We start from the raw sequence: 11751 nt of genomic DNA, 5'->3' as shown, positions 1-11751 counted from the left end.
CTCATGCCCTCCCTCCTTCTGCCAAATGTCCTGCCCCCCACCCCGCTTCCCTCTACCCCCAAACTGGACTATATTAGTGTTCATTGTTCTTATGAGCATATAACTGTTTATATACTGATTTCATATTAGGATGGAACACATTGGAGATGTTTTTTATGGTTAAAATATTAAATGTGGAACGCAGACTGGAAAAAAACCTGTTCTGGTTGGGGTTGGAGGATGAGGGGATGGGGCAGTGGAAGAGTGTGTGCGTGTGGGGGTGTGTGAATTTCATGATATGCAATGGTGAAATTGCCCTTTAAGGCAAGAGAAGCAATTATCACTGTTTGCCACACCAGAGTGGGTCCCTGGATTGGAATGTTGCTGTCGTCCCAGGGGCCAGGGCTCTTATCCCTCTACTTTACCTCCCTGAGGCCCCAGCCACACTTCCAGGTGACTCAGGGAGCTGCCCTTGCTGCTGGCTCTGTGACTCGCTCTGCCCCTGGGAAAGGTCAAGGCAATCCTGCATTTTGAAAGCAGTAGAACCGCTGTAGTTGACCATCTTCCTACAGTGACCACCTGCTTAAGTCGACCTGGTTTTGACAGAACCTGAGATGCATCAAATGTGCATCAGTATGGCTGGCCAACACGCATCCCCCACCTCTGTATGTCGACCACTTTGTCACAGTCCAACTTACAGAAGTTCCACCGTAGTAGTCTCTGTGTTAGTTCAAAATCTGTCATATCTAATTTGCCGGAGGTAAAAAGATGCCTTTCCCCTTTACCCACCCCTCCAAACTAGGGCGGAGGCCCTGCCCCCCAAACACAAGAATCTTGGGGGTTCCATATGAGCAGGACCTCGCCTCAAGTAGCTGTTGATCTTGGCCGATTAATAATAATAACAGCAACGATCAATCATAGCAAACACTATTTATTGAGTGCTAGCTGTGTCCAGGCACTGAGCAGGGTTCTTCAAGTACAATAATGAAGCTGCATGATAGAGCTATCTAATAAAATTCTCTCATACCCAAGTGATTTGTAGCATGCTCTTCAATCTTTGCAGGTCTGAAGGAGTGTGGGCATGTTCCTCTCAGCTTTACTCCGCCCATGGGTGGCCCATTCAGCCTGAGTATCTGCGGTTCATGGGGAAGTTCCATCATGACCTGCACGATTTGCTTCTCCTCACTCGTACAGTCTCTAAAGCAAAGGTTATTTGTAAACATTGTGCAAACATCTGAATATCGTCCACCCTGCTGTCATCAGCAACATTTAGTCACTTCTGAGCACTAAGAGAGAAGACAAAATGAATTCAGGATAAAACGATTTCAAGTCTAGACTCAGTAAAATGACTTTTTAATAATTTGTCAAATCCCAGAAAAATTAAGCAACATGGTGCCTACGTTTTTATTCTCAAGGGGAAAAAAAGGGAGACTTACAGGAGGTTCTTTGCAACTGATTTATGCAGGATGAGCAGTGGCAGAAGCCTCCTGGTAGGTTGCCCAAGCAAACCCCATCTTGACTCTATTACAGGGGACATAACTCAGAGAAGAGAGACATGGGGCGGACTCCTGTCCTTGCACCGGCCCAATTGCAGAAATATGCCGAGAGAAATAGGCCGACACTGCAAACCTCTGACACTCTGATATGAAGAGCCTGCCTGGTGAGTCCTGATGATGAGATAACTTCTTTGATGCCCTGATAAGAAGAATAGTTTGGTGGTCCTGGATAGAAACCAGCTCCCCTCTTAGCCAGCTTTAAATGACCAGCCTCCCTCCCTAAACCCTCCTAACATCCTTCACATCTTAGCCCACTCACACCCAAGTATGAAAATAAACATTGTCACACTTTGGTCTTGAGGGTTCTGATGGTCTTCTTTCAGTTTTTGAGCTTCTGTTACACTTTGGTCTTAAGTGTAATCTTTTTACCTAGCACCCTCCTTCCTGAGAAGTAATTGAACACCCCCCACCCCCCAAAGGCTTCCTCCATTTACTTACTAACAGTCTGACCTCAGGCCAGTTACTTACCTCTGCATCCATCCCATCCTCTGAAGAATGAAGAGAATTAAATAAATAATCAATACAGGCAACGCTCTTAGACCCCATGAGCAGACAATGAGTGCTCAGTAACTGATGGCCACTATTAGCTGTTAGAGATCAGCCGTTAACAAGCTTGGAAGAACAGTCGCCTAGAGGGGAAACTACCTCTCTTTCTCTCACTCTAGCTAAGAACAAATATTGTGGTTCTCTGGGGCTCTATCCTGGGTCCACTACTCATTGCATTGCACTATTCTCCAGGGATGGACTTAGGCTCATCTGATTTTAGTTTCATCTATGCCAGTAACTCCTAAACAGAGTTCCAGTCCTGCTCTCTAGGCCTATTTCTCTTGGGTTCCCACAAGCACCTCAGATTCAACATATCCCAAGTGTCACTTCCCCCACCCGGTCGCCAAACCTGTTTCCCTGGTATTCTGTTTGCTGATGGGATTCCATCATAATGGCATCACCCAAGGGATTGACTTTCTCTCTCTCCAACTTGCCCCACAATTAATTAATAACCAAGTTCCTGACTCTCTGTCTCTACCACCAGCGATCCAGGTCAGGTCCTGTTCACATCTCATCTGATCTCCCTGCCTCCAGATTCGTCCTCCCAAATCCAATACGTCCTACCCCATTCCTGGCTGAAACGTCCAGTGACCTCTTCCTACTTAAATGTCCAAGCCTCTGGCCATAATTTCCAGTACCTTCCCTCATCGGGCCCCAGCCCGTCCCACTGAATTATTTCTCAGCACTCTCTGACTTGCAATTTATTCTCTGGCAACACTGAACTGCTGACTATTGCCTTGCCCACAGCATGTTGGTTTTCAGTCTTGGGTCTGGGCTAATACTGTTCCCTCTGCTGGTAATGCCTTTCCCTTCTTTATCTGGCTAATTCAAACCAGATGACACCTCCTCCAGGAAGCTCGCCCTGATTATCCTCTCTTAAACTGGCTTACATATCCTTCCCCTACGAGACTGTCTTTGTCTTTATATAGCAAACTATTGCATTTGCTACATAATATTACAATTATGTGCCTCACCCCCTAGACTGTGAGCTCCTTGCAGTCAGGAAATGTTGTGTCTTATTCATCTTTGTATCCTAAGTGCTTGATATAGTGCCTGGTATTTTGCTGGCATTTAATCAATGAATACTGAGTAAATGAATACTTACCGACACCCCCTCCTGACAGTGTGCCATCTGGAGAAAGTAGATTAGTGTAAACTAGTATATGATTCCCTCAGGTGGGAGGAGGCACTTCAGAACAGGACCAGACAGTGTTTATTTCATTTTAGACCTGCGGAAGGTGATACCGCCCAGGAGATGAGGGAGGGGAGAGATCAGCAGTGGCTTGGGGGAGGCTCAGGTCAGAAGCGAGAAGCCCAAAAGGGTAAGTCACAAAGAACTGACAGCTACTACACCATGTCACTTAATACTATGGGTTGACGCACCATGAGATCAGAGAAGAAGAGAAATGGTGATTCATTTATTCAAGAAATATTTGCTGACTGTCTACTAATGAAGGAGGCACAGGGCGAAGTGCTGGGGGACACTCTGCTCTCACTGAGCTTACAGGCGGTGGGGAGACAAAACACAAAAGTAAACAGAGAAGTGTAGCTTTACACAGTAATAAGAGCCACGGAGGGACTAAACAGGATGCTGGGAGAGAAAATAGCACGGGGGCCAGGCAAGATCTCTTTTAGGAAGTGGTTTTAAGCTGAAGTCAGTAAGGACAGAAAGAGGAGGAAGGAGAGGCAGGCCAAGATGCAGGCCTGGGAGACGGCCAATTGGAGAAACTCAGAGAGGCCAGTGCAGCCTCAGAAAGGTAGACAGAGAGCAAGGCCTGTTGGCATCACTGGGGAGATGTGTGGGCAGCCCAGGTAGACCAGATGACAGCCCTGGGGAGCTGTGCAGGCAGCAGGGATAGGAGGACCAGGTCAGTGGGGATAGGAGGTTTGGATTTTGTTCTATATCCAGGAATACCCAGGCTGCCCAGCGGACAAAATTGGAAAGGAGTGCGGGCAAAAGGAAGAGTAGTCAGGAGTAGTCAGAATGAGTATTAAGCTATTCAACTATTTCTCTGTAGGGAAGATAATTATTTATCCAATTTTATTGCTAAGGAAACTGAGTTTCAGAGTTGGGATACGGACCCCAGTCAGCTCTGTCGCTGAGATAGAATTGAAACTACTGCTGCCTCTTCTATAATTTTATGCTCAGTTGCACGTAACTTCCAGATTGGCAAAGATTGAGAAGCGTGATAAGATATATTTTTTAGCAAGGAAGCAGGGGAGTAGGGAATTGTAATCTGCTGCAGACGGGAATGTAAATTGGTACTGTCTTTCCAGGGGGAAACCCAATGTCTTAAAGATATGTGTCCTCCTAGAGTTCCCAATTCTAGTTTAAGGAATCCTAAAAAAAACCAAAAACAAACAACAACAACAACAACAAAACTACTGAGCAAAGATGTTTGAAAGAGTCTTGTTTACCAGTATTTGTAAGATGGAAATAGGACACAATGGAAAAACTGGGTTAAAAAAAGATGCAACAGGGTGGTGCCTGTGGCTCAAAGGAGTAGAGTGCTGGCCCCGTATGCCGGAGGTGGCAGGTTCAAACCCAGCCCCAACCAAAAACTGCAAAAAAAAAAAAAAAAAAAAAAAAAGATGCAGCATGCAATCCCATTTTGTAAAATATATGTTTAGGTGTATAGAAAAAATTCTGGCAGGCTCTTCACCAAAATCTTTTTTTTTTACTATTCTTTATTTTTTGTTGTTGCAATTTGCTAGGGCTGGGATTGAACTCACCACCCTTGGTATATGGGGCTGACACCCTACTCACTGAGCCACAGGCACCACCCTCTTCACCAAAATCTTAAAAGAGGGTTTATCTCTAGATGACGAGTTACAAAGCTTTTTGGTTGTTGCTGTTGTTTTTTTATCCACAATGTCAAATGTTTCTTTTTTTTTTTTTTTGAGATGGAGCCTCAAGCTATCCCCCTGGGTAGAGTGCCATGGCATCACGCTCACAGCAACCTCCAACTCCTGGGCTCAAGCGAGTCTCCTGCCTCAGCCTCCCAAGTAGCTGGGACTACAGGCGCCCGCCACAACGCCTGGCCATTTTTTGGTTGCAGCCATCATTGTTGTTTGGCGGGCCCGGGCTGGGGATTCGAACCTGCCACCTTGGGTGTATGTGGCTGGCGCCTTAGCCGCTTGAGCCACAGGCGCCAAGCCAATGTCAAATGTTTCTAAACAAGTCTTCGCTTTTTATTGAAGTATAACGTACATACATGGCAAAGAGGCAGATCCTATGTTCACAACTTGAGAAATGATCACAGACTGACTGTTCTCATAAATAACACAGTTGAAAGAGACATAGACCGTGACCAGTGCCCTGGACGCCTCCTTAGTGGAATCACACAGAATCTACTTTTTTATGTCTGGCTTCTTTCTCTCACCGTCATGTTTATATATGAATCTTCCATGCGGCTGCATTTAGTTGTAGGAAATTAATCAGTTGCTTAATATTCACACTTCATGTCTTATGAATATGACACTGTGAATGTGCGATCATCATTAGCACTCTTTTCACCTCATAAAGTACTTCTCATGTACGCTAGCTCTAACCATTATTATTGTCCTCATTTGATGGGCAAAGGGCCTGGTGCTCAGAAGAGAATTTACCCTGCACAGAGCTGGTAGGTGGCCAGGCCAGGACTGGCTCTTATCTAAATCCATGCCCTTTGTGCCCCGTGCAATTGGATTAAAAGCAAAGGTAGCAGTGGATTAGAAGAAAGGAATAATTTGCTTCCTCTTAGGTGCTTTAGACACCGAGACAAATTACCAGGTTCAGTTGTTTAAATTCCTTCTTTAAAAATCATTCAGAACAAAACACAGAAACCCTTTTCGTTAGGAAGGCAAATTTCCCATAAATATTCAACCAGTTTCAAGGTTAGTCATTAATCTTGCAGAAGAGGGAATTTTTTCTGCTAATAACCCAGGATACCAACATTTCTCGTTTAATACCATTAATTACAAGCCCCTCTTGATTACATTGTGTATGTTATATATATATTATTATCATGTGGGTTTATATTAGCATATACCCACTTTTCTCTCCAGCTTGATGAATATCACTGATTACAGGTTCATATAAAGAGTCACTTCTCATTCCCAGATGAGGGGATTAAGGCCCACTGTCAACCAGATGTGGCAGCTGACCTGGCGCAGGTCCTCCAGCTCCTAGTCCACAGTTCTTTGGACCAAACATCACTGCATGAAGTGATTTTTTTTCTACTTGAAAACATAAACAAGGATGGTCCCAACTGTTATTAAAACTGAAAAAGGTTTTTGTTTTGTTTCAAGAAAGCAGAACTGCATGACTTAGTTTATGCTATTATAAAATCAAGATATTGCACTATAAACTTTATGTTATTATAAAATCATGATAATACACTATAAGATTCTTCTTTAAAGCGTTATGATGGGCTTGGTGCAGGTACCTCAGTGGTTAGGGTGCCGGCCACCTATACTGGGGCTGGCAGATTTGAACCCAGCCTGGACCTGCCAAACAACAATGACAACTATAATCAAAAAATAGCCGGGCATTGTGGCCGGTACCTGTAGTCCCAGCTACCAGAGAGGCTGAGGCAAGAGAATTGCTTAAGCCCAAGAGTTTGAAGTTGCTATGAGATGTGATGCCACAGCACTTTACTGAGGGTAATATAGAGACTCTGTCTCAAAAAGGGAAAAAAAATGTCATTTTATAATCCAGCATACTTCATAGAAATTTCAAAAGAAATTAAGTGAATTAGTAGAGAAAACAAGAATTTATCACTGCCAATATTTCCCCAAGCACTAATACAAGTATCTTTGCCTTACAGGTTAGAGTTGGAAGATTTCAAAAGTTGGAGTGAGGTAACAGAAGACCTGTGTCTGCACTCTTCCTCTGCTTCCCCATTCCAGTGTTTTCTTCTGTGGATGTTGTCTGCGGGGGGGCTAATTTTATTTATTTTATTATTATTATTATTATTTTTGGGAGACAGAGCCTCAAGCTGTCACCCTGGGTAGAGTGCGGTGGCATCACAGTTCACAGCAACCTCCAACTCCTGGGCTTAAGCGATTCTCCTGCCTCAGCCTCCTGAGTAGCTGGGACTACAGGTGCCCGCCACAACGCCTGGCTATTTTTTGGTTGTCATTGTTGTTTGGCCGGCCTGGGCTGGATTCGAACCCGCCAGCTCAGGTGCATGTGGCTGGTGCCTTAGCCACTTGAGCCACAGGCACCAAGCCTGGGGGGCTAATTTTAGAAAAACTGAAAGTAGCTCCTGCTGGGAATCTTTCTACCTCTGGATCTCTTATTAGTATCCATGGTACTGGGACCATTTCCCTGGGGTAGCTGAACTTGACTTTTTCCCTCATTACTTGTCAGGAATCCCCAAACTGGAGGGTCTGTTTTTCCCTACTAAAAAACAGTGTCTGCAGGTCAAAGGTCGAAAGATAGGCCTATTTATTTTGGCCCAGGCCCAGAGACTCTGGCCAGGCCCTACCCTGTCCCCTCACTTTGCCTTCAGGACACGGACAGCCACACATGGCCTTCACCAGGTCCAAGGGCTCCCCACTTCACTCCCGATGGACTCTTGCCTCCTTTTTGAGCTCCTCTGTGAACCTTTATCCTCACAGTTACCTTTATAAACAGTCAGGGAAACAAATATTTAAATACACAGATGAATAAGATCTCAGAGCTGTCACCATTCTAATGACCTTTAGAGACTGGGAAGTACCCAGAGCCCCAGAGCTGTGGACCATCCCTTGTCCCAGGGCTGGTCTATCTAGGGTGGGGTTGTGGCCTGGGTACACAGCTCCAGTGCTGAGTAAATAGAGAGCTTTCCCGGCTTTCAGGGGGAGCTCCACCTCGTAGAACACCATAGGGCAGAATATTATCTCTCCTACAGAAAATGGCTGTGCCGGGGTCTCTTGTCTGCTGACCTAGACTGTACGAAAGCTGATAACTCCCAGAGCTCTCCTTTGTCCTCAAGCCCAGGGAAATGCTGGCCAGCTCTTTTCACGTGGGTGGGCGGTGCATAGTTCAGGGAGGGCGTGGCCTCCTCTGGGGGCTAATAGTGGCCCTAACCTGTGGGCTGGGTGGCTGATGATTGTGAAATAGGGATCTTTAGCAACACTCACACACCTGACCGTAAAGGCCCTGAGATTGTTGAAAACTCAGAATAAAGATTACCTCGGGAGGGGCCTCCATGAGGTTTCATATTCACAGTATTGTTGGTGGTTTGTTTGTATGTTTGTTTTTAAGAGATGGGAGTCTCACTATGTCTCCCAGGCTAGAGAGAGCAGGGGCCATTCAACAGGATCACGGCACACTACAGCCTCAACTCCTGGGCTCAAACATTCCTCCTGAGCGGTTGGAACTACTACATTCCTCCTGTGCCACTGTGCCCAGATTTTTTAATGAATGTCTTATTTTGGAAGAATTTGGGGTTTATGGAAAAATTGCAAATGCAGTCTAGAGAGTCCCCCACACCCTTCGTCCGCTTTTCCCTAGTGTTGACATATGATGTAGCCATAACACGTCCATCAAACCCAGGAAATTAATGTTGCTAGAACTAAACATTAGATTTTATTTGGATTTCGCCAGTTTTTCCACAAAAACCCTTTTCTCTGTTTCAGGGTCCAATCCTGGATCCCATATTGCATTTAGAATGGCCATATTGGTGTTTTTATTTTTGTTTTTGTTTGTTTTGAGACAGAGTTTTACTTTGTTACTCTCGGTAGAGTGCTGTGGAGTCACAGTTCACAGCAACCTCAAACTCCTGGGCTCAAGGGATCCTCTCGTCTCAGCCTCCCCAGTAGCTAGGACTATAGGTGCTCCCCACAATGCCTGGCTAGTTTTTCTCTTTTTAGTAGAGACGGGGTCTTGCTTTTGCTCAGGCTGGTCTCGAACTCCTGAGCTCAAGCAGTCCACCCGCCTTGGCCTCCCAGAGTGCTAGGATTACAGATGTGAGCCACTGTGCCCAGCCTGGCCATGTTGCTTTATGCCTTTGAAAAATCTGTAGAAATGATGGCAATGATTACAATTGGATGAAACTTTCTGGCAAGAACGGGAAGTTTATTTTTTTACTTTCTGTTCCTTATAGGGGAGAACTTTCACTATAGTGATTATGAGAGAGGCTCTGAGGTAAGTTAAGCAATCTGGATTTAAATTCTGGCTCAAGTACTCTCTAGCTGTGTGCTTAGTATCTGGAGACTAACTTTGGTCTCAAAAATAGGAATAACAATGGTATCTACCTCTTGGGTTTGGTCTGAGGCTTACCTAGATGAAGTCATGGAAAGCAACTGGAACAGTGCTCAATAAATGTTAGCTATTATTAATTGCATGTGTAATATTTCACAGTAACAAAGTTAGAAAAAATGGCTCGTTGGAGCTTGTCAGATCCCATCTTAATAAGAAATCCCAGTTTTCTTTGTATGTTTGTATAAAACTTGCCGTGTTCATTCATTGTCTTTGTTTCTGTCTCCAGCAATGGACTTTACGTTGCCCAGCAGGATGAAAGTGTAATCAGTGTAGAGGAAGAAGCAGAAACGAGCTGAGAGAGGAGGCAGCTACCCCAGAAGCTCCTGGAGAGAGGTGGTGCCAAGCCTTGGAGCATTTGTTGAGATTGCTGGAGGTGCATTTTTCAGGGCAAAGATTTAGCAGGTATGAGAAGCCAGAATAACAGCACTGAGGTCTCCAAGCATGGAGTGGAGGGGGCAGGGATGCATTGGGCAAGATGCAAAGAGAGCTCTCTCTGTCTAGTTCTTTCCAAGAGCGTGTGCAGAAGGGGGCCTGGAAGAACTTTACATCCCCAGGGCTGACCCCAACATTCTACCGCACGTGCTGGCCAGACTCAACGGGGTTAATGGCTGCAATCAGCTTTCCTCTTTGCAGACTGAGTAACAAGCAATGGCTCCCTCACCCCCCTTTTAAAAATATTTAACCACTGTTAAGTGTACAGTTTAATGGCATTAAGTCCATTCACGATGTTGGGCAACCATCACCACCATCCAGCTCCAGAACTTTTTCATCTTCCCAAACTGAAATCCCACACCCGTTAAACACCAGCTCCCATCTCCTCTGCCCCCGTCCCCTGGAAACCACCAGTCTACTTTCCGTCTCTATGAATTTGACTCCTCTGGAGTGTCATGTAAGTAGAAGTGGAATCAGGCAGCATCTGCCCTCTGTGACTGGCTTGTTTTACGTAGCATGTCTTTGAGATTCCTCCCTGTTGTAGCCCATGTCAGAGTTTCCTTCCTTTTTTGAGGTTAAATATTATTCCATTGCATAGACATTCTGCGTATCTATTCATCTGTCCAGGGACACTTGAGTTGCTTCTACCTTTCGACTATTGTGATTAAGGCTGCTCTGAACATCAGTGTCTAAGTATCTGAGATCCTGGTTTCAGTTCTTTGGGGTATATACCCAGAACTGGGATTGCTGGATCATAGTGTAATTCTATGTTTAACTTTTTAATGAACAACAAAACAGGTCCCCCTTTTTTATAGCAAGAAAGGATTCTGGGGTGTTGGAGGTGAGCGGGAGGAGGAATGGTAGTTCCAAGAACCAAGATCACCTAGACATTCACGAGACCTTCAAGGTTGGTAGGTGGGTGGGATTGGAAAGTCAATCTGGCACCACCTCTGACATTTACCACCCTCACTCTTCCAGCACTGCGACACGTCTAAGAAGGTCTCCGTGTTGGATTTACTGCTGTGGCTAGACAGGTAACTTGAATTCCTCTGCTTGTGATTGCCCTCGGAAGACAGCGTGCTTGTCTCCCTCATCTTTTTGCCTTCTAGAGAAAGCTCTGCTTTTAAAAATTATTAATTAATTATTAATTAATCAATTATAATGAATGAATGAATGAATTTTTGAGACAGAGTCTCACTTTGTCACCCTGGGTAGAGTGCAGTGATGTCATAGCTCACAGCAACTTCAAGCAATCCTCTTGCCTCAGGCTCCCAAGTAGCTGGGACTACAGGCACCTGCCACAATGCCCAGCTATTTTTAGAGATGAGGTCTCACTCTGGCTCAGGCTGGTCTTGAACCTGTGAGCTCAGGCAATCCACCTGCCTCAGCCTCCCAGAGTGCTGGGATTACAGGTATGAGCCACCATGCCGGGCCCTCTCCTGCTTTTTTTTGTTTGTTTTAAAGTGTTCCTCCTATGACACAGTTTTTAGACCCTTATCCTGTGTGCTCTCTGAGTTTATTTCTGTGCCATACTTAAACGTGGTCTAGAGAGAGGCCCCCACCTCCTTTATCTAACTGAAGATGCCAAATGACCACAGAGCAGGGAACAGACTGACGTGAGTCAGGCCTCTCTGAGATAAGCCTGGGGTTGAAAAGAAAGTGTGTATCTTGTGCAAAAAATACTTAGGTGAAAACAACAGCCCCAACCTCAACAAAGGATTTACCCCCAGGACAAACCAACCAATCCATTGTCTCTTTTACTTTTTGATGGGTAGGAAAAGAGTGAATGAAGGGGCTGCAAGAGTCACCACGAGGCTCCATGTGGAGCTTGCTTTTGGCTGAAACTCTGCACAGTTCTCACAGTGCTGCAAAATCTCTCTCTCCTTTCTTGACTCAAAGTATTGGCTTTCTGGACTCAACCACAGGGCCTGACATTGATCTCGACCAGCAATGTCATCTTGTTAGAATCATCCCCTCTCTTTAACCCTTCAAGATAATTCTGGATCC

At 45.2% G+C, this 11751-nt stretch overlaps 1 long non-coding RNA gene across 1 annotated transcript; it reads left to right on the top strand.

Moving 5' to 3' along the window:
* The first annotated feature begins 921 nt into the window (after positions 1–921).
* LOC111727655 lies at positions 922–10805 on the top strand. Its single transcript, XR_002775151.1, has 6 exons — positions 922–1639; positions 3309–3403; positions 6890–6923; positions 9155–9195; positions 9539–9714; positions 10723–10805. It is a non-coding gene; the product is annotated as an uncharacterized LOC111727655 (long non-coding RNA).
* Positions 10806–11751: the final 946 nt, after the last annotated feature.

Source organism: Otolemur garnettii, unplaced genomic scaffold, assembly GCF_000181295.1.
Source record: "Otolemur garnettii isolate 467f Iridium unplaced genomic scaffold, OtoGar3 scaffold00116, whole genome shotgun sequence".
In the NCBI taxonomy this organism is placed as follows: Eukaryota; Metazoa; Chordata; class Mammalia; order Primates; family Galagidae; genus Otolemur; species Otolemur garnettii.
The sequence above is the reverse complement of the archived record's forward strand: the minus strand, read 5'-3'. Positions and strand labels throughout refer to the sequence as shown.